This window comes from Symphalangus syndactylus, chromosome 6 (genome assembly GCF_028878055.3).
Source record: "Symphalangus syndactylus isolate Jambi chromosome 6, NHGRI_mSymSyn1-v2.1_pri, whole genome shotgun sequence".
In the NCBI taxonomy this organism is placed as follows: Eukaryota; Metazoa; Chordata; class Mammalia; order Primates; family Hylobatidae; genus Symphalangus; species Symphalangus syndactylus.
In genome coordinates this window covers 139,213,365-139,238,409 of record NC_072428.2, presented here as the reverse complement: position 1 = coordinate 139,238,409, position 25,045 = coordinate 139,213,365, and the positions used below count along the sequence as shown (strand labels likewise).

At 44.0% G+C, this 25,045-nt stretch overlaps 1 protein-coding gene and 1 non-coding gene across 2 annotated transcripts in view; one reads left to right on the top strand and one right to left on the bottom strand.

The window, feature by feature from the left end:
- Nucleotides 1–25,045, bottom strand: part of LOC129485490 (uncharacterized) — a 254,453-nt gene that overhangs the window by 160,393 nt on the left and 69,015 nt on the right. The gene's annotated exons all lie outside the window — the stretch shown is intronic.
- On the top strand, nucleotides 19,991–20,062 carry TRNAC-GCA (transfer RNA cysteine (anticodon GCA)). Its single transcript has one exon. It is a non-coding gene; the product is annotated as a tRNA-Cys (tRNA).

Sequence of the window (25,045 nt, the reverse complement as noted above, 5' to 3'; positions counted from 1 at the left end):
TACCATCAAGATTTTATTTGTTTACACCAAGCTTGCTTTAAAAAAAGGACCCAAGCCAACTTACAGTAAAAGACACAATAAAACTCTAACTGGTAAAACGAGTATTAAAAGGCTAGAGCCAAATGTCTAGGAGAGGTGGTAAATAATTATTCCCAAGAGCCTAGGTTAGGACAAGCTCTTACTGTGGAATTCAAAACATCTCATAGCTCCTGGTAATCATGCAGAGGGAAAACAGACCAAATCACCAATGGATAAAAATATTTTACTAGCTCGAAGAACAGCAGGCATTAATATGATAGGTCTTAATAGATAGAACATTGGACAGATGATGGTGACTGCCAGGGCAACCATGTGCAGACACACAGGTTGCACATTATATAACTTTACCAATTACACGGTACCCTGGAATGATGCAACACAGTGACCCTGAATATTTGCTGTAATTTATCCATTTTTTAAAAATTGCAGAAACAGTGCTACACGTGTGGGTGTGTGTGTGTGTGTATGTGTGTGTCTCAAAGGAGGCTACTAGTTAAGTACACAATATTCATTCTCTTCTCCTCTGTAGTAATCGAACCCAGGTTTCATACTGAGCAGTTATGTTCGCAGCTAAGAGACCACATTCCTGGGCCATCTTTGGCTAGGGGTGGCATACACATGAGGGATAAGAAATAGTTAAGACTTCTGGAAAATTTAAGAGAAGGGCAAATATGTCATGTGCTCCTTTTGCCTTTACTTCTGCTTCCTATTTATAACATAGATGTGATGGCTGGAGCACAAGCTATCAACTTGGACCATGAGTCAACTTTGAGGATGGGATCCACATTTTAAGGAAGGCTGACCAGAGAGATAAAAGGAGCCTGCGTCTCTAAAGACAGCCTCGAGTTAGCATGCCAGCTCTGGTCTGCTCACCTCCTGATATGGTTTGGCTCTATGCCACCACCCAAATCTCATGTCAAATTGTAATCCCCAGTGTTGGAGAAGGGGCCTGCTGGGAAGTGATTGGATCATGGGGGCAGACTTCCCCCTGTTGTTCTCATGATAGTGAGTGAGATCTCATGAGCTCTAGCTGTTTAAAAGTGTGTAGCACTTCCTCCCTCTCTCTTCCTCCTCTTCTGGCAATGTGAAGATGTGCCTGCTTCCCCTTCAACTTCTGCCATGATTTTAAGTTTTCTGAGGCCTCCCCAGCCACAGTCTGTGGAACTGTGAGTCAACTAAACCTCTTTTCTTCATAAATTACCCAGTCTCAGGTATGTCTTTATAGCAGTGTGAAAACAGACTAATACAGTAGATTGGTACCAGAGAAGTAGGGCATTGCTGTCAAGATACCTGAAAATGTGGAGGTGACTTCAGAACTGTGTAATGGGCAGAGGTTGGAACAGTTTGGAGGGCTGAGAAAAAGATAGGAAGATGAGGGAAAGTTTGGAACTTCCTAGAGACTTGTTGAATGGTTGTGACCAAAATGCTGACAGTGATATGAACAGTGAAGTCCAGGCTTAGGTGGTCTCAGATGGAGATGAGGAACTTATTGAGAACTGGATGGAGTAAAGGTCACTCTTGCTTTGCTTTAGCAAAGAGACTGTGGCATTGTGCCCCTGCTCTAGGGATCTGTGGAACTTTGAACTTGAGAGAGATGATTTAGGGTACCTGGCAGAAGAAATTTCTAAGCAGCAAGCCTTCAAGATGTGATCTGGCTGGTTCTAACAGCATATCATATATGTTCACAAAGAGATGGTCTGAAATTGGAACTTATATTCAAAACGGAAGCAAAGCATAAAAGTTTGGAAAATTTGCAGCCTGATCATGTGGTAGAAAAGGAAAACCCATTATCTGTGGAGGGATTCAAGCCAGCTGCAGAAATTTGAATAAGTAAAGAAAAGCCAAGTGTTAATAGCCAAGACAATGAGGAAAATGCCTCCAAGGCAATCCAGAGATCTTTATGGTAGTCCTTCCCATCATAGGCCCAGAAGCCTAGGAGGGAAAAATGGTATCATGGACCAGGCCCAGGGCCCTGCTACTCTGTGCAGTCTTAGGACACGGCACTTGCTTCCCAGCTGCTCCAGGTCCAGCTGTAACTAAAAGGGCCTCAGATACATCTCAGGTTGCTGCTCCAGAGGGTGCAAGCCATAAGAAGTCTTGGTGACTTTCACATGGTGTTAAGCCTGCAGGTGTGCAGAGGGCAAGAGTTGAGGCTTGGAAGCCTCCACCTGGATTTCAGAGGTTGTATGGAAACACCTGGATGTCCAGGCAGAAGTCTGCTGCAAGGGTGGAGCCTTCATAGAGAACTTCTACTAGGGCAGTGCTGAGGGTAAATGTGAGGTTGGAGACCCCACATAGAGTCCCCACTGGGGCACTGCCTAGTGAAGCTGTGAGAAGAGGGCTACCATCCTTCCAGTCCCTGGAATGGTAGACCCATCAACAGCTTGCACCATGTGCCTGGAAAAGCCTCAGGCACTCAATACTAGTCCATGAAAGCAGCCATGGGGTCTGTACCCTACAGAGTCACAGGGGCAGAGCTGCCTTGGCCCACTCCTTGCATCAATGTAACCTGGATGTGAGACATGGAGTCAAAAAGATAATTTTGGAGCTTTAAGATTTAATGACTGCCATGCTGGATTTTAGTCTTGCATGGGGCCTATAGTCCCTTTGTTTTGGCCAATTTATCCCTTTTGGAACAGGGGCATTTACCCAATGCCTGTACCCCCATTGTATCTTGGAAATAACTAACTTGTTCTGTTTCTTTTTTTTAATTTTACAGGTTCATTGGTGGAAGGAACTTGCCTCATCTCAGGTGAGACTTTGAACTTGGACTTTTTAGTTAATGCTGGAATGAGTTAAGACTTTGGGGAACTATTGGAAAGGCATGACTGTGTTTTGAAATGTGAGAAGGATGAAATTTGGGAGGGGCCAGGGGTGGAATGATGTGTTTGATTCTGTGTCCCCACCCAAATCTCATGTCAAATTGTAAGCCTTAATGTTGGAAGAGGGACCTGGTGGGAGGTGATTGGATCATGGGTGTGGTCTTCTGCCTTGCTGTTCTCATGAAAGTGAATACGTTCTCATGACATCTGGTTGTTTACAAGCATGTAGCACTTCCCTCTTCACTCTCTTCCTCCTGCTCTGGCCATGTGAAGATGTACCTGCTTCCCCTTCACCTTCTCCCATGATTGTAAGTTTCCTGAGGCCTCCTCAGCCATAATTCCTATACAACTTGTGGAACTGTGAGTCAATTAAACCTCTTTTGTTTTCATAAATTACCCAGTCTCAGGGTAAGTCTTTATAGCAGTGTGAGAACAGACTAATACACCTCCATACATCCTTTATGAAAAATATATAAATTGCTATCTTGTTGAAACCTCCAAGGACAGACAAATCCAGATGATTCTGTAAGTTCATCCCCTTTCTCCATTGACAGCCTACCAAGCACCTACCTCAGTAGGTCTGAGTTAGTCATGAAAAAGATTTTCTACCAAGGCCATTTCCTTGGTAGAAATTCTCATTGTTGAGAGTTGACCAGGAAACTTTCATTGTTACAGAGTCAACTAAGTGTTCCCACAGCTTTCTCAGCTTCCCTCTAATGATACAGAGTAGTGTAGGAGGAAAGTCCTTCTACTGTTCCACATCCCATGGTGCACCCAGCTCTGCCTGGCCCAAGTCCACATCTCTACAGGATAAGGAGAGCTCAGGGAACCATGCACTTTTGCTGCTCGTCTGCCTACAAGCTCCCCCAGGAACTTCTTGTCTTTGTGTTAGAAATGCAAGGTATGCTGTAGTGAGTGAGCCTGTACCCCTTAGCACAGTAGTCACTCTCATTTCCAGTTGGTTACTAGCAGCTGAAAGCAGCTCCTAACTGCTGGTGCATGATTCTTCCACTAGTTTAGAAAAAGCAGTTCTACAAAGGGCTTGCATAACTAACTTAACAGAGTGGTAAACTCATCCCTGGATGCCAGAGGAATTCATGGTTAGCATGTCTTTCAGCTCAGTGCTACTCAGTGTGGTCCATGAACTGAGGCCAGTTCATGAATTCTTTGTTATGGGTCTGTGATGGGAGAAATTCAGAAATTGAGAGTAAATGCTGAGAAAGTCTGTAACAATCTGCCATTGGCCAGTTCTGGTAGTGTGGTGGGTCTCAAAGTCTGCAAGTCTGATGGAGCAGTGTTGATTCATGACAGATTTTAAGGAAATAAAAATAAAGCTGGGTTTTCACCACAGATAGATTGAAAAGCATGGCTTTAATTCACCCCTCCTGGAGATTCATTTCTCAGAACTCTTTAGTGTGGAGCAGCTGGCACTTCAAGATTTCACTCACTGTGTTCGTCAGGGCCCTTAGGGACCAGCAACAGAACCTAGATTGAGCAGTAAAAGTTTATTAAAAGCATCTTTCTCACAAGGAAGAGTTGTGGAAAATGAGTCTCCAGTCTAACCTTTCAGAAAAAATGCCCCAAACCACCCTGCAGAACTGGCCCACTGAAGAAACAAAAATGCAGGTGCCACCTTGCACCAGATGACACAGTCTACATTCCAGACACCACAACTCATATCTGGTAGAGTTTCTCTACCAGAAACTCAAGCCCTCAAAACTGGAAAACAATAACACCATCCTTGCAAGCCAAATGGACCCTGCCCCTCCCTCTTCCCTCTTTAGGCCTTACAAGGGTACATCCCATCATTGGAGCCCAGGCCCATTCCATAAACTCAAAGGGGCCTGGAGAACAAGTTTTCTAGCTTCTATTTTGAGGTTGCTGGTCTTATAAGGAAGACGTTCCCCATGAACAGCTAGTGCACTCAAAGATTCTGCACAGTCAGAAAACATGAAAATGTCCCTCACAACCACATCAGATTTTTGAATACAGTACAAAAAGAATGTAAACTATCTTGTTAGCTTAATTACACATTACAATAATAATATTTTAGATATTTGGGTTAAATGGAATATTGCATTAAAATAAATTTCAATGATTTGTTTTTATGTATTAATGTGTCTACTAGAAACTATGAAATTACATATATGGCTCACATTTGCAGCTTGCATTATATCTCTATTGGACAGTGTTGCTCTACATGAAGTGTGGCCTCAGAATATAAGACCAGGATGGTGTCACCAATCAGTGGGGAAAGGGTGGACTATACAATAAATGGTGCTGGAATAATTGTCTTCTAAACAAAATCACAATGTGACCCCTACCTCACTACATTAAGAAAATACAGATGAGGCCAGGCACGGTGGCTCACGCCTGTAATCCCAGCACTTTGGGAGGCTGAGGTAAGTGGATCAGCTGAGGTCAGGAGTTTGAGACCAGCCTGGCCAACATGATGAAACTCCATCTCTACTAAAAATACAAAAAAAGTAGCCAGGTGTGGTGGTGGGTACCTGTAATCCCAGCTACTCAGGAGGCCGAGGCAGGAGAATTGCTTGAACCCAGGAGGAAGAGGTTGCAATGAGCCAGGATTGCGCCACTGCACTCCAGCCTGGTCAACAAGAGTGAAACTCCATCTGAAAAAAAAAAAAAAACAGATGAATTAAAGACCTAAATATGAACTCAAACTTTTGGTAGAATATACAGAATACACACACACACACACACATATACATATATATTGTTAAACAAAAGTTATTCAATGATACTTGTTAAAGCACAGTGAGGAAGCCATTGCAATAGGCATAGAGACCACTGCAACTGAGTTTTGCAGTGGGGGAGACAGACTGGGCTCAACTCCGAATACAGCATGGGTAAGTAGGTATTTATAGCCAAGGAGCAGGGTGAGGGGTCATTGGATGGAAAATTACTAAGAAGTAACATCAGGAGTAAGGAGAATTCTGGCTAAACTGGCCTAACAGGATTCTTGCTGAAGACAGGCCAGGGAAATCAGACATCATCACCTAGAAGATGATGAAGGAGGAGGAACTTCACCAGCTATTATATTCATGTGTAAAACACCAAAACCAATGGCAACAAAAGCCAAAATTGACAAATGGGATCTAATTAAACTAAAGAGCTTCTGCACAGCAAAAGAAACCACCATCAGAGTGAATAGGCAACCTACAGAATGGGAGAAAAATTTTGCAACCTACTCATCTGACAAAGGGCTAATATCCAGAATCTACAATGAACTCAAACAAATTTACAAGAAAAAAACAAACAACCCCATCAACAAGTGGGCAAAGGATATGAACAGACACTTCTCAAAAGAAGACATTTATGCAGCCAAAAAACACATGCAAAAATGCTCATCATCACTGGCCATCAGAGAGATCAAATCAAAACCACAATGAGATACCATCTCACACCAGTTAGAATGGCCATCATTAAAAAGTCAGGAAACAACAGGTGCTGGAGAGGATGTGGAGAAATAGGAACACTTTTACACTGTTGGTGGGACTGTAAACTAGTTCAACCATTGTGGAAGTTGGTGTAGCGATTCCTCAGGGATCTAGAACTAGAAATACCATTTGACCCAGCCATCCCATTACTGGGTATATACCCAAAGGACTATAAATCATGCTGCTATAAAGACACATGCACACGTATGTTTATTGCGGCACTATTCACAATAGCAAAGACTTGGAACCAACCCAAATGTCCAACAACGATAGACTGGATTAAGAAAATGTGGCACATATACACTATGGAATACTATGCGCCATAAAAAATGATGAGTTCATGTCCTTTTTAGGGACATGGATGAAGCTGGAAACCATCATTCTCAGCAAACTATTGCAAGGACAAAAATCGAACACCACATGTTCTCACTCATAGGTGGGAATTGAACAATGAGAACACATGGACACAGGAAGGGGAACATCACACTCTGGGGACTGTTGTGGGGTGGGGAGAGGGGGGAGGGATAGCATTAGGAGATATACCTAAAGCTAAGTGATGAGTTAATGGGTGCAGCACACCAACATGGCACATGTATACATATGTAACAAACCTGCACATTGTGCACATGTACCCTAAAACTTAAAGTATAATAATAAAAAAAAAGAAAAGGGTGCTCAGATATCAAGGGTGTAGCGGTTCTTGCTAAACTGGCTTAGCAGAACTCTTGGCTAAAACTGGACTTTATAAGGAAGTGTACAGATGGGCACAGCTTTGGGGCTTGTGTTTAAGATTTATATATCCGATAGTGTAAAATTGGTAAATTGGTACACTCACTATGGAGAAAATTTTGGCAAGAAAAATGGCAAAATAAATATATAAATCATATAGACCTATAAGAGTATACTTAAAAGTATGCATAAAATTCAGGAATTTCACTTCTTGGTACATCTGAGAAACGCTAGCATAAGTTTATCAGGAGATGTGCACAAATGTTCTTTGCAGCACTATTGTTAATTTGAAAACAAACAAACAAAAAAGAAATGTCCTGAGTATGTCCATGTATAGTGGAATAGATGAATAACAGTTTCTGGACTCTTATAATGTAATTTTTTAAATTATGCAGTTAAAAGAAAGTTTAAGCTGAGGGTCCAAGATAAAATAGGTATCAGATACCAAAAGTAGGCATGAGACAGCACCATGTGGAAATTTCAAAGTCATGTCTGATAACCAGATGGCTTCCTACCAGGAGGGTATAAGAGGGTCAGTTTGTTGGAGACTAGAGTGTTGGTGAGGAATACATTTTCCTGCTCTTCTCAAGGGGAAAGAGTTGGGAGGGGGGTGTTTTCCCCTAACTCAAGCCTAGTGAAGGAGCTTCAAGGAGTCTTAGCTCACAGAACCTGGTCCACGTGCCCTGGAGTTGGGGTTTGCGATGGAGCAGAGGCCAGCACAAAGGAGGGCACAAAGCTAAGCAGGGGTGGCTGCCGTGCCGGTGGAGAGTGTGATGCAGCTCTTGGAAATGGGCCTGCATCGCCAGCATGGGCTGGGGACCAAAGGCACAGGAGCGTTCCCTGCAGGCCACACAAGACAGAGAGCTACTCGGGAGCTATGTTAAACTCTGCCCAAGACGATGAGTCATGGACCCCAACAGAGAGAATCTGTGTGACATGAAACCCAGAAAGCCAGAGGTGCAGGTAGAAATGTCAGCCCAAGAGAGGTGTGCTGCCAGGTCACAGAGGCAGTCAGATGTTCCCAGTGGAGCCCTTTGAAGAATCCTATGGAAATATCCAGGGAGTCATTTTAAACACTTGCCAAGCCCAGGAAAAACAAACCTATCTTATTACAGTGGCAGCCAAGTAAGAACTTTCTCATTCTCCTTTTCCTCTCCTCCCCCCTTCCCCCTCTCCCCACCCTAGATGCTAGAGATGAATGCTAGATGGGGCCAGGGAAAGGAGTGACCATGACTCAACTCTTCCACTTCTAGCAGAAGATAGATGCTCCAGTCGATTTCAGAGTATCAGTTATTCCATGGGACTGAACATTTTAATGACTGAATTAAGATTGCAGCTATGGGACTTTCTGCTACCTAAGAGTGATCATTAAAGTCTCCTTGACAAGAAAAAAACCATTTCACTGAGAAAGTTTAAAAGGGGCAGTGAGGAGCAAAAATGAAGTTGCTTTTATTATTACCTCGTGAGTGCTCCACGTTCAACAGCTGCAAAAGTGACCAGATAGCTCTCAAAAGAACGGTGTCATGTGCAAAAGAATTTGAGATACAGAACTATATGTTTAGCATTATCCCATTTGGGTTGTTTAAACATACACAGAAAATATGGAATATTGTTTCTGTATACCCATATATAAATATAAAAGTATTTTAAAAATGGGACTTGTATCCAGAATACATAAAGTTGTCAAAATTTAACAAAAAGTCTATTTCAAAAATGAGCAAAATATTTAAAAGACGTTTTGCTGAAGAGGATATTCAGTTGGCAAATAAGCCCATGAAAAGGTGTCAACTTCATTGGCCATTAGGAAAATGCTAATAAAGCTACAATGGGATATCACTACTCACCTATCAGCATAACTCAGATAGAAAAGTGATATTATCAAACACTGTTTAGGATGCAGAAAAACTGGATTACTCATACATTACTGGTAGGAATGTAAAATGGCAGGTTCTGACCAAGCCAAACATGTGCTAACCGTAGGACCCAATAATTGCACTCTTGGGCATTACCCCAAAGAAGCAAAATTTTTTTTTCTCAGAAAAATCTGTACCCAAGTGTTCACAGAAGTTTTATTCATAATGGCCAAAAGCTGGAAACAACCCAAACATCCTTCAACAGGTGAATGAGGTTTAGCAAACTATTGTTCATCTATATGATGAAACACTACTCAGCAATAAAAAGGAGTAGACCACTGATACACACAAAAACTTGGATAGATCTCTAGGGATTTATGCTGAGTGAAGAAAAGCCAGTCTCAGAAGTTACATATTATATGGTTTCATGCATATAACAATCTTGAAATCATAAAATTATAGATGTGGGGAATGGATTAGTGGTTGCCAGGATTAGGGACGGATGAGGAGGGAAGGTAGCTGTGGCTATAAAAGGGTGGCACGAGGGACCCTTGTGAGGAAACTGTTCTATAGGTTGACTGTGGTGGTAGCCACACAAGTCTACATCGGTTATAACATTGCAAAGAACTAAACACACACACACAGGTGCATGTGAATCTAATGACATCTGAATAAGATTGGCGGGGCTTGTATCAATGTCAGTTTCCTGGTGGAGCTAATGTACACTAGTTATTCAAACTTATATTATTGGAGAAAATTAGCTGAAAAGTACTTCAGTTATCTCAAAAAGTTGAAAAATAAAAACCGAGTGGAAAGTGGAAGGATGCAGCCTAAATTCATGATAATGGTTGTCTTTAGGGAGGGGAGGAATGGGAGTGGATTGGGAAGGAGGATGTTGCAGGGGACATGGCTGTATTGGTGATGTTTCACTACCTTAAAATGATGAGCCAATTCTAACATGATAGCAGTTACCACTTCTGGGTGTTAAGTATATTGGTGATTCTTAAATTATTCTATGTGGTTTTCTATAAAATAAAAAATATTTTTGAAAGGTGGGGGAGTACTTTTGTGGCCTAATGTATATCCAGGTGGGGAGCATAGGCACACAGAAGGGCCAGTGAGCAGACACACCGCAGGTGGGCCTACCTCAGGGAAAGTTGCCCATTCAGGGCTTGGGATTGACCTGCAGAGGAGGGGTCTCTGGTCCCAACACAGAAGCCCTTGTTGGTTTAAGCTTTGTTTCTGGGGAACCTAGACTTAGTGTCCAGCCCCAGCAACTCCAGCTGGGCCAACCTGCTGGTTTGGGGCTCTGGGACAGGTAGAATGGTTGCCCTGCCCTAGGATGAGGGCTGAAAATCTCTGTTGGTATGTCTCCTGTGCCAGTTATCAAAGTATTGTCTCTTGACTCCAAATGCATCCCGCATTGCCTGCTCTGTGATAACAGAGCAGGACTCTATAACTATTTCTCCCTAGTCAGCAGCACAACGTTATGCTCTGTCAGTAGAAGGTGCAAGAGGGATGCTGGGGAAGGAAAGGCTTTGTATTCCTGGTTGTGGTGCACTCTGCCTGGAGGCTCCTGCAGTGCGTGCAGTGTCTGCAGCTCCGGGCTCCCACAATACACTGAGCCAGCAGCATCTGTCTGTTTTCTCTGGAGTGTTGCCACATGGCACCTCCTTGTGAATGGCTTCCTCAGCACCTTTCAGGCAGCTTTGCAGCAAGTCCTGAGGGCAGCACTTTCTCATGGTTGGTTTCCCCAAGAACTCCCAAAAGCAGTTTCCCAGTGACTGCTGCAGGTGCAACATCTCCCTGTGGATCATTGTCCCCAGTACCCTAAGGGGTGGATTCCCCTTGAACCCAGCTGTTGTGGCATCTTAGTGAATTTCTCCACTCAGTAAGCCATGACAACAGCCTTTTCAATAGAGCTTAAATCTCAGCCTGTGGTGGAGGTGGGGTTTTTCCAGATCTGTTCCTTCCTTGGGTGCCCTTTCTCAGCCCTAGGATAGGGTTTACTCCTTATATCTGCTCTTCCTATATTCTTTAGAGTTCTCTTTGCCCCTTACTAATCAATGTCCCTCATTATTCCAATCCTCTGCTAAAGTTACTATTTCTGTATACTAACCTTTTCCTATTTAAGTTACCATGTAGTTTCTATCTTCCTATTGGATCCTGATTGGAACAGAATTGATACCAGAAGTGGGGTGGTAACAATCAGTAGATAGCTTCACACCATGGTTTGGGGAATTGGTTTGTTTGTATTCTTGGCTTGAGTGCAATGTGGAGCCCCTTGCCAATGAGAAATAATAGGATGCTAGTAGTCCATGGCATACATTGGCATCACAACCAATCAAGCTATCACTGTGGTTGATTGTGTTGAGTGTTAAATGATGCAGATGTCTTGGGAGCCCAAGTGGCTGCTGTTTTAATGATGGCTGTAAGAACTATAATATGGGATTGATTCTTCTGAGTGCACTTGATGTCTTTCAGGAGGAAAATGACAAGCTTGGATCTTTGGAACCCTATAGACATAAGCTTAAGCTAGTTGTTCACAGGCAAAAGGCAGGAGGATGTAGAGAGAATAGAGGAATTGCAGACCTAGTGGCTGTTTGAGGTCTCTCTGTCTCAAGGAAGGCTTAAGTCCTCTTACAATTGAGTCAGGCACATCCAGGATAATCTCTCTTTAGATTAATTTATAGTCAGCAGATTAGGTTTATTCCATTTGCAAAATCCCTTCATCTTTGCCAGATAAGTAACATAATTGCTGAAACGACATCCCATCACCTTTGCTATATATATATATATATATATTTTTAATTTATTTATTTATTTTTGAGATGGAGTTTTGCTCTTGTTGCCCAGGCTGAAGTGCAATGGTGCAATCTTGGCTCACCACAACCTCCACCTCCCGGGTTCAAGCTATTCTCCTGCCTCAGCCTTCCTGATTAGCTGGGATTACAGGCATGTGCCACCACGCCCGGCTAATTTTGTATTTTTAGTAGAGACGGGGTTTCTCCATGTTGGTCAGGCTGGTCTCGAACTCCTGACCTCAGATAATCCACCCACTTCGGCCTCCCAAAGTGCTGGGATTACAGGCGTGAGCCACCGCGCCCAGCCTGCTATATGTTATTGATTAGAAAAAAGTTACACATCCCATCCACACTCATGGGGAAGCAACTACACAAATGTATGGATATTAGGGTACAGGAATTGTGGGGGCCGTCTTACAGTTCTACCTACCACATCTTCCACTACAACATACCAAGGAAGCTCTGGCATTTCAATTTGATTTGGTATAGGCTACCTTTGAGCCTGTTTTTCAGTCAGCCACACTAGCAGAATGTGGATATAGTCTGCATTTGACTGCAAATTAAAGAGGTCTCTGGTTCAAATCCAGATGTCCCCTTTGAAGGTGTCCTTTCAGAGTCATTCCCAGTCCCTGGAGCTAACACATTAAATCTGGAAAATCTCAGCTCAGTGAGCCCATTTAAATACATTCAGCCTGATCTAACTTTATATTCCTTCTACTTTGAGCTGACTTTGGTAGTTTTAAAGTTATGTTGACATTTCTCCCTTGGAGATGTGAAGCTCAATTATCTTCCATGTGCTTAGTAAGACACTAAGTTTAGTGTTACTGAGTTTAGTAACACACTTGAAATGAATATAATGGAAATCACAATGTGTCACTTCTGAAATGAAGTCATAAAATACACTGTGGCTCTACCTTGCTCTCTCTTGGGTAACAAACTCGGGGAAGCCAGTTGTCATGTCATAAGGACACATCAAACAGCCCTGTAAGAGGCTCACATGGCAAGGAATTGAGGCCTCCTGCCAACATCCATTAAGGAACTGAGTCCTCTTTCCAATAGCCATCTGAGTGAGTCAGCTTAGAGTGGTTCCTCTAGCCCCAGTCAAATTTTCAGATGACTGCAGCCGCAGCTGACATCTTACCTGCAATCTAATAGGAGACCCTGAATCAGAACCACACAGCTAAGTCATTCCCAGATTTCTGAAGCTCCAAGACTGCATGATATAAAACAGTAAATGTTCATTACTTAAGCTGCTAAGTTTGGGGTTATTTTGTTATGCAGCAATATATAAGTACAGGCATACCTCGGAGACACTGCAGGTTCAGTTCCAGACTACCACAGTAAAGTGAATATTGCAATAGAGTGAGTCACATGGAATTTCTTATTACCTAGTGCATACACAAGTTATGTTTATATACTGCAGTCTATTAAGTGTGCAATAACATTATGTCCAAAAAAGCAATGTACATACCTTAATTTAAAATACTTTATTGCTAAAAAATGCCAATGATCATCTGAGCTTTCAGTTGAAATCTTTTTACTGGTAGAGGGTCTTGCCTTGATACTGATGGCCGCCGACCGATCAGCGTGATGGTTGCTGAAGTTTGGAGTGGTCGTGACAACTTCTTAAAATAAAACAATGAAGTCTGCCACATCAATTAACTCTTCCTTTTAGGAAAGATTCCTCTGTAACATGTGATGCTGTTTGATAGTTTGACCAATGGTAGAACTTCTTTCAAAATTGGAGTCAATTCTCTCAAGCCCTGCTGCTGCTTTATCAACTAAGTTTAAGAAATATTCTATATCTGTTGTTGTCATTTCAACAGTGTTCACAGCATTGTCACCAGGAGCAGATTCCATCTCAAGAAATCACTTTCTTTGCTCCTCCGTAAGAAGCAACTTTTCATCCATTCAAGTTTGATCATGAGATTATAGCAATTCAGTCACATCTTCAGGCTCCCCTCCTAATTCTAGTTCTCCTATTTCCACCACATCTGCAGCAACTTCCTTTACTGAAGTCTTGAACCCTTCAAAGTCATCTATGAGGGTTGGAATCAAATTCCAAACTACCGTTATTGTTGCCATTTTGACCTCCTCCCAAGAATCATGAATGGTCTTTTTTTTTTTTTTTTTTTTTTTTTTGAGATGGAGTCTCGCTCTGTCACCCAGGCTGGAGTGCAGTGGCGCAATCTCGGCTCACTGCAAGCTCCGCCTCTCAGGTTCACGCCATTCTCCTGCCTCAGCCTCTCCGAGTAGCTGGGACTACAGGTGCCCGCCACCACGCCTGGCTAATTTTTTGTATTTTTTAGTAGAGACGGGGTTTCACCGTGGTCTCGATCTCCTGACCTCATGATCCGCCCGCCTCGGCCTCCCAAAGTGCTGGGATTACAAGCGTGAGCCACGTGGTCTTAATGGCACCTAAAATGGTGAATCCTTTCCAGAAGGTTTTCAATTTACTTTGTCCAGACCTGTCAGAGGTACCACATTATCTGTTGCAGCTATAGCCTTATAAAATGTGTTTCTTAAATAATGAGACTTCAAAGTCAAAATTATTTCTTGATCCATGGGCTGCAGAATGGAAGTTTTCTTCGCAGGCATGAAAATAACATTCATCTTCTTGTTCATCTCCATCAGAGCTCATGGGTCACCAGACACATTGTCAAAGAGCAGTAATATTTTAAAAGGAATCTACCTAAGCAGTAGGTCTCAACAGTGGGCTTTACATATTCATTAAGCCATGCTGTAAACAGATGTCCTGTTATCTAGGCTTTGTTATTCCATTTCTAGAGCACAGGCAGATTATATTTAGCATAATCCTTAAGAGCTCTAGGATTTTCAGAATGGTAAATGAGCATTGGCTTCATCTTAAATCACCAACTGCATCAGCCCCTAACAAGAGAGTCAGGTTGTGCTTTGAAGCTTATAAGCCAGGCATTGACTTCTCCTCTCTACCTATGAAAGTCCTAGATAGCATCTTCTTCTAACAGAAGAGTGTTTCATCTACATTGAAAATCTGTTGTTTATTCAGCCACCTTCATCAGTGATCTCAGCTAGATCTTCTGGATAACTTGCTGCTTCACTTTGTCTTCTTATGTTCCTTAAACCTCATGAACCAATTTGCGCTAGCCTCAAGCTTTTCTTCTGAAGCTCCCTCACCACTCTCAGCTTTCATAGAATTGAAGAAAGTTAGGGCCTTGCTCTGGATTAAACTTTGGCTTAAGAGAATCTTATGGCTGGTTTGATCTTCTATCCAGACCACTCAAACTTTCTCCATATCAGCAATATTGCTGTTTTGCTTTCTTAACATTTGTGGGTTCACTCAAGTGTCACTTTTAATTTCCTTCAAGAACTTTCCCTTTGCATTCACAGCTTGGCTAACTGGTGGAAGAGGCCTAGCTTTCAGCCTATCTCAGCTTTTGACGTGCTTTTCATACTAAATTCAATCATGCCTAGCTTTTGATTTAAAGTGAGAGATGTGCAACTCCTCCCTTTACGTAAACACTTAGAGGCCACTGAAGGGTTATTTAATTGGCCTAATTTCAATATTGCTGTGTTTTAGTTGTTAGGGAGGCCCGAGGAGAGGGAGAGAGACAGGAGAATGGCTGGTTGGTGGAGCAGTCAGAACATACACAACATTTATCGATTAAGTCCACTTTCTTATATGGGTTTGGTTCATGGCACCCCAAAACAATACAATAGTAACATCAAAGATCACTGATCACAGATCACCGTAACAGATATAATAACAATAAAAAAGTCTGAAACAATGTGAGAATTACTCCTTGCACTCTGGGCAGGTTTTCTGAGCTCTGGGGCATTGGATGGGTGGGTGGGGCTGGTTTGTCGTAAATCCTAGGCTTCTGCTGTCCCTTGTTGCCTATCTGAAAAAGTTTGAAATAACGTGAGCCTCACCAAAACATGACATGGAAGCATGGAGTGGGCACTTGTTGGAAAAACAGTGCTAATAGACTTGTTGGATGCAGGGTTGCCACAAAACTTCAATGCGTTAAAAAACAAAAGAAAACAACAACAACAAAACAAACACCAGTATCTGCAAAGCAAAATAAAGTGAAATTCAATAAAACAAGGTATTCCTGTAATCAGAGTTCCCCTCCCATTAGCACTGACACATCTCTCCTAGGATCAGCCAGGCCTCTGGACCACATTGGGAAGGTACAAAAAAGACAATGATCTGGAGATGAGAAAGCCTAAAGAATCAAAAAAATTAGAAGATTGATGTCATCCTGGATGGGAGGAGGGGTTAAAGGGAAGACAAAAAGGAGAACTGAGCAGTGAGGAATGCAGGACAGCTCTCTAGGTGGCCTTAGATGAACCAAGTTCTCCCCACTTTCTTGCTTGTAGTTCTGAGGAATAACCATAACATGCTGGGAATGCAACATCCCGAGATATGGAAGAAGGGGCCAAAACATGCCAGGTGCTGTTCCAGTCCCTCCTAGAAACAGGATGTCCACCAAGGCTTTATCCTAGCAAGTCATGGGACTCTGGGGTATAAAACCCAGGGTTGGCTGCCTACCAGGGTCCCTGAGCTGTGGTGCAAGTGAAGCATGCACAGACGAGACTTCATTTATTCTGGGCCGATTTTCTGAGCTTTGGGGGGCTGGTTTGTCACAAATCCTAGGCTTCTGCTGTTCCTTGCTGCCTGTGTGTAAGTAATAAACCCATTTCATGGAGCTCACGTGTTTAGGAGTGCTCTGTCTCATTGGAGTCAGGCAAGTAGAGTGATGGCAGCGGCAGGCCATGCAGAGTGGCCACTTGCATCATGCTGGCTGCAGTGGGGAGGTGTGGGCAGTGGTGGCAGGAGGCTGCGGGAGCAGCAGTGGTGGCAGTGGGGCCCCTGTGTCTTGTGTTCCTGAGGCAGCCGACTGCACCACCCCCATCCTCACATGGCCGGGCAAGACATGCTCCCAGGCCCAGAGCCTCCACTGTAGCCTCAACCTCACTCCCCACTGCATCTTGGGAGCCTGCAAACACCCAGCCAATGGTGCAGCCAGGACTCATGGGACCAGCCCCAAAAGCATGGAGTTTATTCATGTGGGGTTGGCCGGGGCTGCCGTGTCACCTGCACCTCATCCACCATCGCTGCAGGGAAAACACAGAGAGGAGGTGAGCAGTCCCCAAAGCCCATCCCTAGGAGCCCCCCAGAGCCTGCTGCCCTGGGAGCTGCCACAATGGTGCCAGGCTGAGTCACCCATCGGCGGGAGAGTAGTGCAGCCGGGAACAGAGGGGCAGGCAGAGACGGGCCCTGAGGTGGGGTGAGGCCTGGGATGGTGCTGCACTCCACAGAGCTGGCAGGAGCGCCCCAAGGGCAAATGCAGCCACCCAAGCTGTGACTGCAGACTTGGGCATCCCTAAGCTCTTGGGGGCCAGAAGCAGGCAATGGCCCCACCCTCCTGGGCACAGCTGCAGCCACCCAAGCTGCAGCTGCAGACCTAGGCATCTCTGCACTCTCAGGGACCCAGAAAGGGTCCCCCCTGTCTCCCGTAGGCTTGGAAGTGCCTGATCCCACTGTCTGGCTTCTCTCCGCTGTCAACACCCACTCCAATCACACGGCAAAGTTGAGGCCGAGCCCAAGCACTGTCATAACCTGGCTGAGTATGTGCGCACTCGGGACAGCAGTGACACACCAGCCGCCTGCCCACTTGGCCCCCTCTGGACTTTGGGCACCAACAAGCACAGGAGTGAGGCTGAAGAGGGGCTGAGGGCAGCTCGGTGCTGGCCTGCAGGTGCCGTTCAGCATAAACAGCCTGGGCACCACAAACAGTGGCAAGAGGCAGACAGGCTCCTGGGCAGAAAGGGGCAGGTCCCCAGTGAAGCCCCACCTTCAAGCTGGGGAGGGCCTGAAGCCTGGGGACCAAGCTGCCAGTTGCATGGACCAGAGTGGGTACTTATGGTGCTTTTTCTTGGCCTGCCCATGGCCACCCATGGACCCATTGGCATGCACTTCCTCCCCTCTAAGGCCCATAAAAAGCCCTGGACTCAGCCACACCAGAAGAGATGATGGGACAATCAGCTGCAGAAGGGAGCTACCCTCTCTGCTGAGAGCTCAAGAGATGATGGGACAACCTGCCTGCAGAGAAGAGCTGCCCTCTCTGCTGAAAGCTGAACACTCATCGGGACACTGGCTACAGAGAGGAGCTACCAACTGTGGGTTTCCTCTGAGCTGTTCTATTATTCAATAAAGCTCCTCTTCGTCTTGCTCACCCTCCACTTGTCTGTGTACTTCATTCTTCCTGGACACAGGACAAGAACTCAGTACCCACCAAATGGGGGTGCTAAAAGAGCTGTAAGACAAACAGGCCTGAAACATGTCCCTTGCTCACCACGTTGGGTGACAAGAAAAAGAGAAGAGAGAAGGAGAGAGGAGCTGTAGCCCCAGACCTAGGAGCTCCCTGAGCCAGTGCTGTGACACCCTCTTTAGGGCTCTGTGGTTCCTGGCATCTCCAAGCTTCCAGGCACCACCACATTTTCTGGTGTGAGCTGTGGAAGCTGCTTATGGTATGCCTGGTCCAGCTGCAGCCTTGCAGGGAGCTGGCATCCATGCCAGTGCCTGGAACTGCCCGCCCCACCACAGCCAGTGTGTCTGGCTATGGACAGCGGCCAGATCCCATGCTCACTCACAGACCCCTTGCCACTTCATGTCTGGCTTGCCCTAGACAAGTGTGGGATCCAGGCCAGTAGCCTGAGCCGGGCACAGTCTGACAGGCTGAGTGGGTAGAACAAGCCCAAAGGCCAGAGCAAAACTCAGGCAAAGGCACCACTGGCCACAGAGGTTTCTGGCTGGCAAAGCAACACCCCAGGGATTCTGTAAGAGTGCAGCCTGAGATGCAGTGGGCTGAAGTGGTAACCAGTGCACAGTGAGCCTGCTTTGTAAGGGGCATGATATACGAGGCAAAAAAAGCTAAAATACTGTTTTAATGTTCAACTGCCTTAAACAAATGTGGAATTTGAAGGAGAATTCGGGGAGGTCATCTTGGTCCCACACTGGGGGTTATTAGAAAGTGATCTCAACTGAAAACCTGGCAAAGAAAGTTCAAATCCTTGCTCTGTAAGCAGCGCCTTCCCTCTGGGCTTCATCTTCTGCCTGTATACCAAGCCAGGTACAGACTTTGTTGTCTCATACAGAACCCCCAGTAGGCATCCAAGCTGATGTCAAGAAATGTTGGTTTCTTTTTGGAAAAGGAAGATAGTTACGGCATAAGGAGATCCACTTACATTTGAACAGGACTAGCAACTCTGTTGAGTCAGAATGAGCACCTGTATGTATGTGTAGAACTGTAAGAAAGTACAAATTATATACTATTCTCAATTATAGCTCAGTGGTAGAGCATTTAACTGCAATCAAGAGGTCCCTGGATCAACTCCGGGTGCCCCCTTTAAAGAATTCATTTTCCTCCTTGAGCCGAACTGACACAATCGGGTTTTACTTGAGTAGAGACCATAGTCTAGTCCCCTCACAGAAGGAAGCTGATGAGCTTATGAAACAGTGCCTTTATGACCTTCTTCCTATGGCCATCCCCTACAATTCAGGATCCAACCAGGTGCTCAGCACTGCCTTAAAGACCAAAGACAAGACCAGGTCCATCCCAATACCCTCCTTGAAGGTATGTTTCCTGGTGCCCCACTGGCAGCTATTTCTGTATCATTCAGGGTCCAGTTCTGAGACAAAAACTGTACCAGTTATTTTAGCAGAAAGAATTCAACATAATTGTGGAGGAATGTTTTAGTTTTCTAGGTCTGCCCTAACAAAGCACCACAATATATGAGGCAAAAAACTAAAATACTGTTTTAATGTTCAACTGCCTTAAACAAATGTGGAATTTGAAGGAGAATTCAGGGAGGTTGTCCTGGTCTCACACAGGGGGTTATTAGAAAGTGATCTCAGCCGAAAAGCTGGCAAATCCAGTATCCAGAAAATGTGGGTTCTATCTTTAAAGTATTGTGGGCTTGGCCAAACCATTGGGCATTTTGAGTCTCTGTTTGCAGGCCCTCGGCACAAAACCCACAACATGGGTGTCACTAGAGAGCCTTCCAGCTATCGGGGGACTGCTCCCCAGATCCCTGCACTTACTCAGGAACTGAGAGTGGAGAGGTGGCAGAGCTGTGGGAAAAGGAACTGGTTGCTTCCTCTAAGACAGGGTGTTAAGTTGGCAGCAAGTCAGGCCTTGTAACTCAGAAACCCATCCTGAAGCGGAATCTAGGACAGCAGGTCTGGGTGTGGCTGCACGGGGAAAGGTTGTTAATTGGACCTTACTAATGTAGCTGGGGGTATAGCTCAGGGGTAGAGCATTTGGCTGCAGATCAAGAGGTCCCCAGTTCAAATCTGGGTGCCCCCTAGCATTTTAAACATGGAAGGTGGTAAAGGAGTTCTAGTTTGTTTTCCCATTGCTGAGCCCGGTTTCTTAGTCTCCCTGCAAAGGCTGAAGAATCAGAGGACACCCTCCCCCACTGAGCTGTTGTGTTTCTCTCAGCTCCCACTCCTCTGATCTTCCCAACACCCCCTTTGCCTGGTCCTTGGGCTTTGCAATATATACTTTGATCTTCTGGCTATGGGTGAGAACTAGGTCCTTTAGAGGGTAGCTAGCAAGAAATATGAGATCACCCACTGCTGGCCAGAAGATAGTGTGGTAACACATTCAATGAGAGGAAACAACAGCCAGGTCAAAATTCTGTTCCCTGAAAAACTATTCTTCAAGAATAAACAATCGCTGAGAAAAATTACCACCAACAGATCCTTACTAAGGAAAATTCCAGGCCGGGCGCAGTGGCTCAGGCCTGTAATCCCCGCACTTTGGGAGGCCAAGCAGGTGGAGTTCAAGACCAGCCTGGCCAGGAAGGTGAAACCCCGTCTCTACTAAAAATACAAAATTTAGCCAGGCGTGGTGGCTGGTGCCTGTAATCCCAGCTACTCAAGAGGCTGAGGTAGGAGAATTGCTTGAACCGGGGAGGCGGAGCTTGCAGTGAGCCAAGATCGCGCCACTGCACTCCAGCCTGGGCTACGCGGCGAGACTCCGTCTCAAAAAAAGAAAGAAAAAGAAAAAGAAAATTCCAAAATATGTACTTTAGAGAAAAGTAAAATGATCCCAGATAGGAGGACTGAGATACGAAAGGAATGTTAAACAGGGAAATCGGTAGATATGTAAGTAAATCTAAATTTCATTGACCATATAACATCACATTAATGTCTAACTTACAGGTCTTTTTAAATATAAAACTAAAATACTGGTCACAATAACATATAAGGAAAGAGCTGATCCAAGTTTAAGTATTATAATATCTTTATGTAATTTGAGAGGAGGACAAAGATGATTAACTGTGCACTTTTTTAATTTGCTTGCAGAAATTCCTAGTGTATCATTTTATGAAGCTGTGGCTTTGCCAAGCAAAGGGAGGTAAGGGGAGGGAGGGCACATGCTTGAAGAGTAAATAAATGAGGTGGAAAAAAATTGTAGTTAATCCAAAGGAAGGCTGCAAATAAAAAATAAAAGAAAAATGGGACAAGTAGAAAGCAGTCAGTTGGACTAAAACCTAATAAACTGAACTGAGCGAATGCTGTATTCGTTTCCCAGGGCTGCTGTGACAAAATCACACACACTGAGTTGTTTTAAACAACAGAACTGTATTTTCTCACAGTTCTGGGGGCCAGGAATCTGAAATGAAGTTGTCGGCAAGGCCACAGTCTCTCCGAAGACTCCAGGGGAGAATGTGTTCCAGGTCTTTTTCTCAGCTCCCAGTGTTGCTGGCAATCCTTGCTGTTCTTTGGCTGTAGAAGCATCACTCCAGTCTCTGCCTCTGTTTCCATGTGACGTTCTTGTGTCTGTGTCTTCACATGGTGTGCTCCTCTCTGTGTGTCTGTCTCTGCCTCTTCTCCTCTTCTTATAAGAACACCAGCAATACTGGATTAAGGCCCACTCTAATGACCTCATCTTAATTTGATTACATTTACAAAGACCCTATTTCCAAATAAGATCACATTCACAAGTATGTAATGTGAGAAGTTAGGACTTCAACACATCCATTGCAGGCACACAATTCAACCCATAACAAATGGTACTCCTCGAAAATTCACAACCACCCTGAAATTCAGAATATTACATTTGGAAAATTCACACATAATGTTGCATGTAACTGAGAGTCTCACTCTGTCATCTAGGCTGGAATACAGTGCTGTGATCATAGCTCACTGCAGCCTCTAATTCCTGGGCTCAAGAAATTCTGCCACCTCAGCCTCCCAAGTAGTTGGAACTACAGGCATGCACCACCACACCCAGCTAATTTATTATTGTTGTTCTTTGTAGAGATGCGGTCTTGCTATGTTGTCCAAGCTGGTCTCTCCACTCTTTTTTTTTTTTTTTTTTTTTTTTTTTGAGACAGAGTCTCACTCTGTCACCCAGGCTGGAGTGCAGTGGCGTCGTCTTGTCTCACTGCAAGCTCCACCTCCTGGGTTCATGCCATTCTCCTGCCTCAGCCTCCCGTGTAGCTGGGACTACAGGTGCCCGCCACCACGCCCGCCTAATTTTTTTGTATTTTTAGTAAAGACAAGGTTACACCGTGTTAGTCAGGATGGTCTCGATCTCCTGACCTCGTGATCTGCCCGCCTCGGCCTCCCAAAGTGCCGGGATTACAGGTGTGAGCTACAATGCCCTGCCTCCTCTCAAGGTTTTATGCTTTTCTAAGTAGAGCATTTCCCATATTTTGTTAGTTATTCCTAGATGTTTGAAATTTTTATGCTATAATAAATGTTATCGTTTATACAATTTAAATTTCTCACTGTGGCTGAAATACAGAAATATAATTGTTAGGTTTGTTCTCAATTTTTATTATTGTGGTTAAAAAAACCTATATCATTTACCCTCTTAACAATTTTTAAGTGTATGATTCAGTGGTATTAAAAACATTCATGGCTAGGCGCAGTGGTTCACACTTGTAATCCCAGCACTTTGGGAGGCCAAGGCGGGTGGATCACCTAAGGTCAGGAGTTTGAGACCAGCCTGGCTAACATAGTGAAACTCCGTTTCCACTAAAAATACAAAAAATTAGCCAGGCGTGGTGGTATGCGCCTGTAATCCCAGCTACTCAGGAGGCTGAGGCAGGAGAATCGCTTGAACCCAGGAGGCAGAGGTTGCAGTAAGCCAAGATCACGCCATTGCACTCCAGCTTGGGCAACAAGAGCGAAACTCCATCTCAAAAAAAAAAAAAATTCATAATGTTGTGCAAAACCATCACGACCATCCATCTCCAGAACTCCTTTCATCTTGTAAAACTGAAATATTATACCCATTAAAATAATAACTCCCCATTCTCCACTGCCCCCAGCCCCTGGCAACCACCATTTTACTTTCCATCTCTATGATTTTGACTACTCTAAGTATCTCATATATGTAGAATAACACAGCATTTGTCTTTTTGTGATTGGTTTATTCCGCTCACCATAATGTCCTCAAGGTTCATCCATGTTGTGGCACGTGTCAGAATTTCTCTTTCTTGTAAGCCTGAATAGTATTCCATTGTATGGACAGACCACATTTTGCTTATCCATTCATCTTCCAGTGGACACTTGGGCTACTTCCATGTTTCAACTATAGTGAACAATGCTGCTATGAACACAGGGGTAAATATCTCTTCAAGACTTTGCTTTCAATTCTTTTTGGGTATATATCCAGAAGTGGAATGGCTGGATCATATGATAATTCTATCTTTAATTTTTTGAGGAAACACCATACTGTTTTCCATAGCAGCTGTACCCTTTTACATTCCGCCAATAGTTCACAAGGGTTCCAAGTTCTCCACATCCTTGTCAATACTTGTTATTTTCTGTTTTTGTGATAGTAGCAGTCCTACTGGGTATAAGGTGGTATCTCGTTGTAGTTTTGACTTGCATTTCCCTAATGAATAGTGATGATGAGCATCTTTTCATGTGATTTTTAGCCACTTGTGTACCATCTTTGGAGAAACGTCTATTCAAATCTTTTGCCCATTTTTTCAAGTTGTTTGTTTTTGGAGTGGTTGAGTTTTAAGAGTTCTCTGTATATTCTGGATATTAATCCAGTATCAGATACAGTTGTCCCTTTGTATCTGTAGGGTATTTGTTCCAGGAACACCCATAGATCCCAAAATATGTGGCTGCTCATGTCCCTTAGATAAAATGACATAGCATTTGCATATAACCTACGCACATCCTTCTGCATTTTTTTTTTTTTTTGAGACGGAGTCTTGCTCTGTCACCCAGACTGGAGTACAGTGGCGCTATCTCGGCTCACTGCAACCTTCACCTCCCAGGTTCAAGCTATTCTCCTGCCTCAGCCTCCCAAGTAACTGGGATTACAGGCACGTGCCACCATGCCTGGCTAATTTTTGTATTTTTAGTAGAAATGGGGTTTCACCATGTTGGCCAGGCTGGTCTTGAACTCTTGACCTCAAGTGATCCACCCACCTCAGCCTCCCAAAATGCTGGGATTACATGCGTGAGCCACCATGCCCGGCTGCCCTCTTGCATATTTTAAATCATCTCTAGATTACTTACAAAAGCTAATACAATGTCTACACATCACTTCATTTGCATGGGTTCAATGTAGTACTCAGTGAGTGACAAATTCAAGTTTCGCTTTTTGAAACTTTGTGAATTTTTTTTTCCAAATATTCTCGACATGTGTTTGGTTGAATCCATAGATGTGGAACCCACAAATGTGGAAGGCTAACTGTATATGATTTGCAAGTATTTTCTCCCATTCTCTGGGTTGCCTTTTCACTCTGTTGATACTATCTTTTGATGCACAAAGCTTTTTAATTTTAAGGAAGCCCAATTTGTCTACTTTGTCTTTTACTGCACTTGTCTTTAATGTCATATCTAAGAAAGGATTGTCAAATCTAATGCTGTGAAGATTTTGCCTTATATTTTCTTCTAAAACTTTTATAGTTTAATGGCCAGGCACGGTGGCTCATGCCTGTAATCCCTGCACTTTGGTAGGCCAAGGTGGGCAGATCACTTGAGATCAGGAGTTTGAGACCAGTCAGGCCAACATGATGAAACCATGTCTCTACTAAAAATACAAAAATTAGGTGGGCATGGTGGCACACGCCTGTAATCTCAGCTAATTGGGAGGCTGAAGCAGGAGCATTGCTTGAACCCGGGAGGCAGAGTTTGCAGTGAGCTGAGGTCACAGCACTTTACCCTAGCCTGGCCAACAGAGTGAGACTCCATCTCAAAAAATAAATGAATAAATAAAAGTTTTATAGTTTAGGTCTTAAATTTAGGCTTTTGCTAATTTTGAGTTGATTTTTGTATATTGTGTGAAGTCAGTGTGCAACTTTATTCTTTT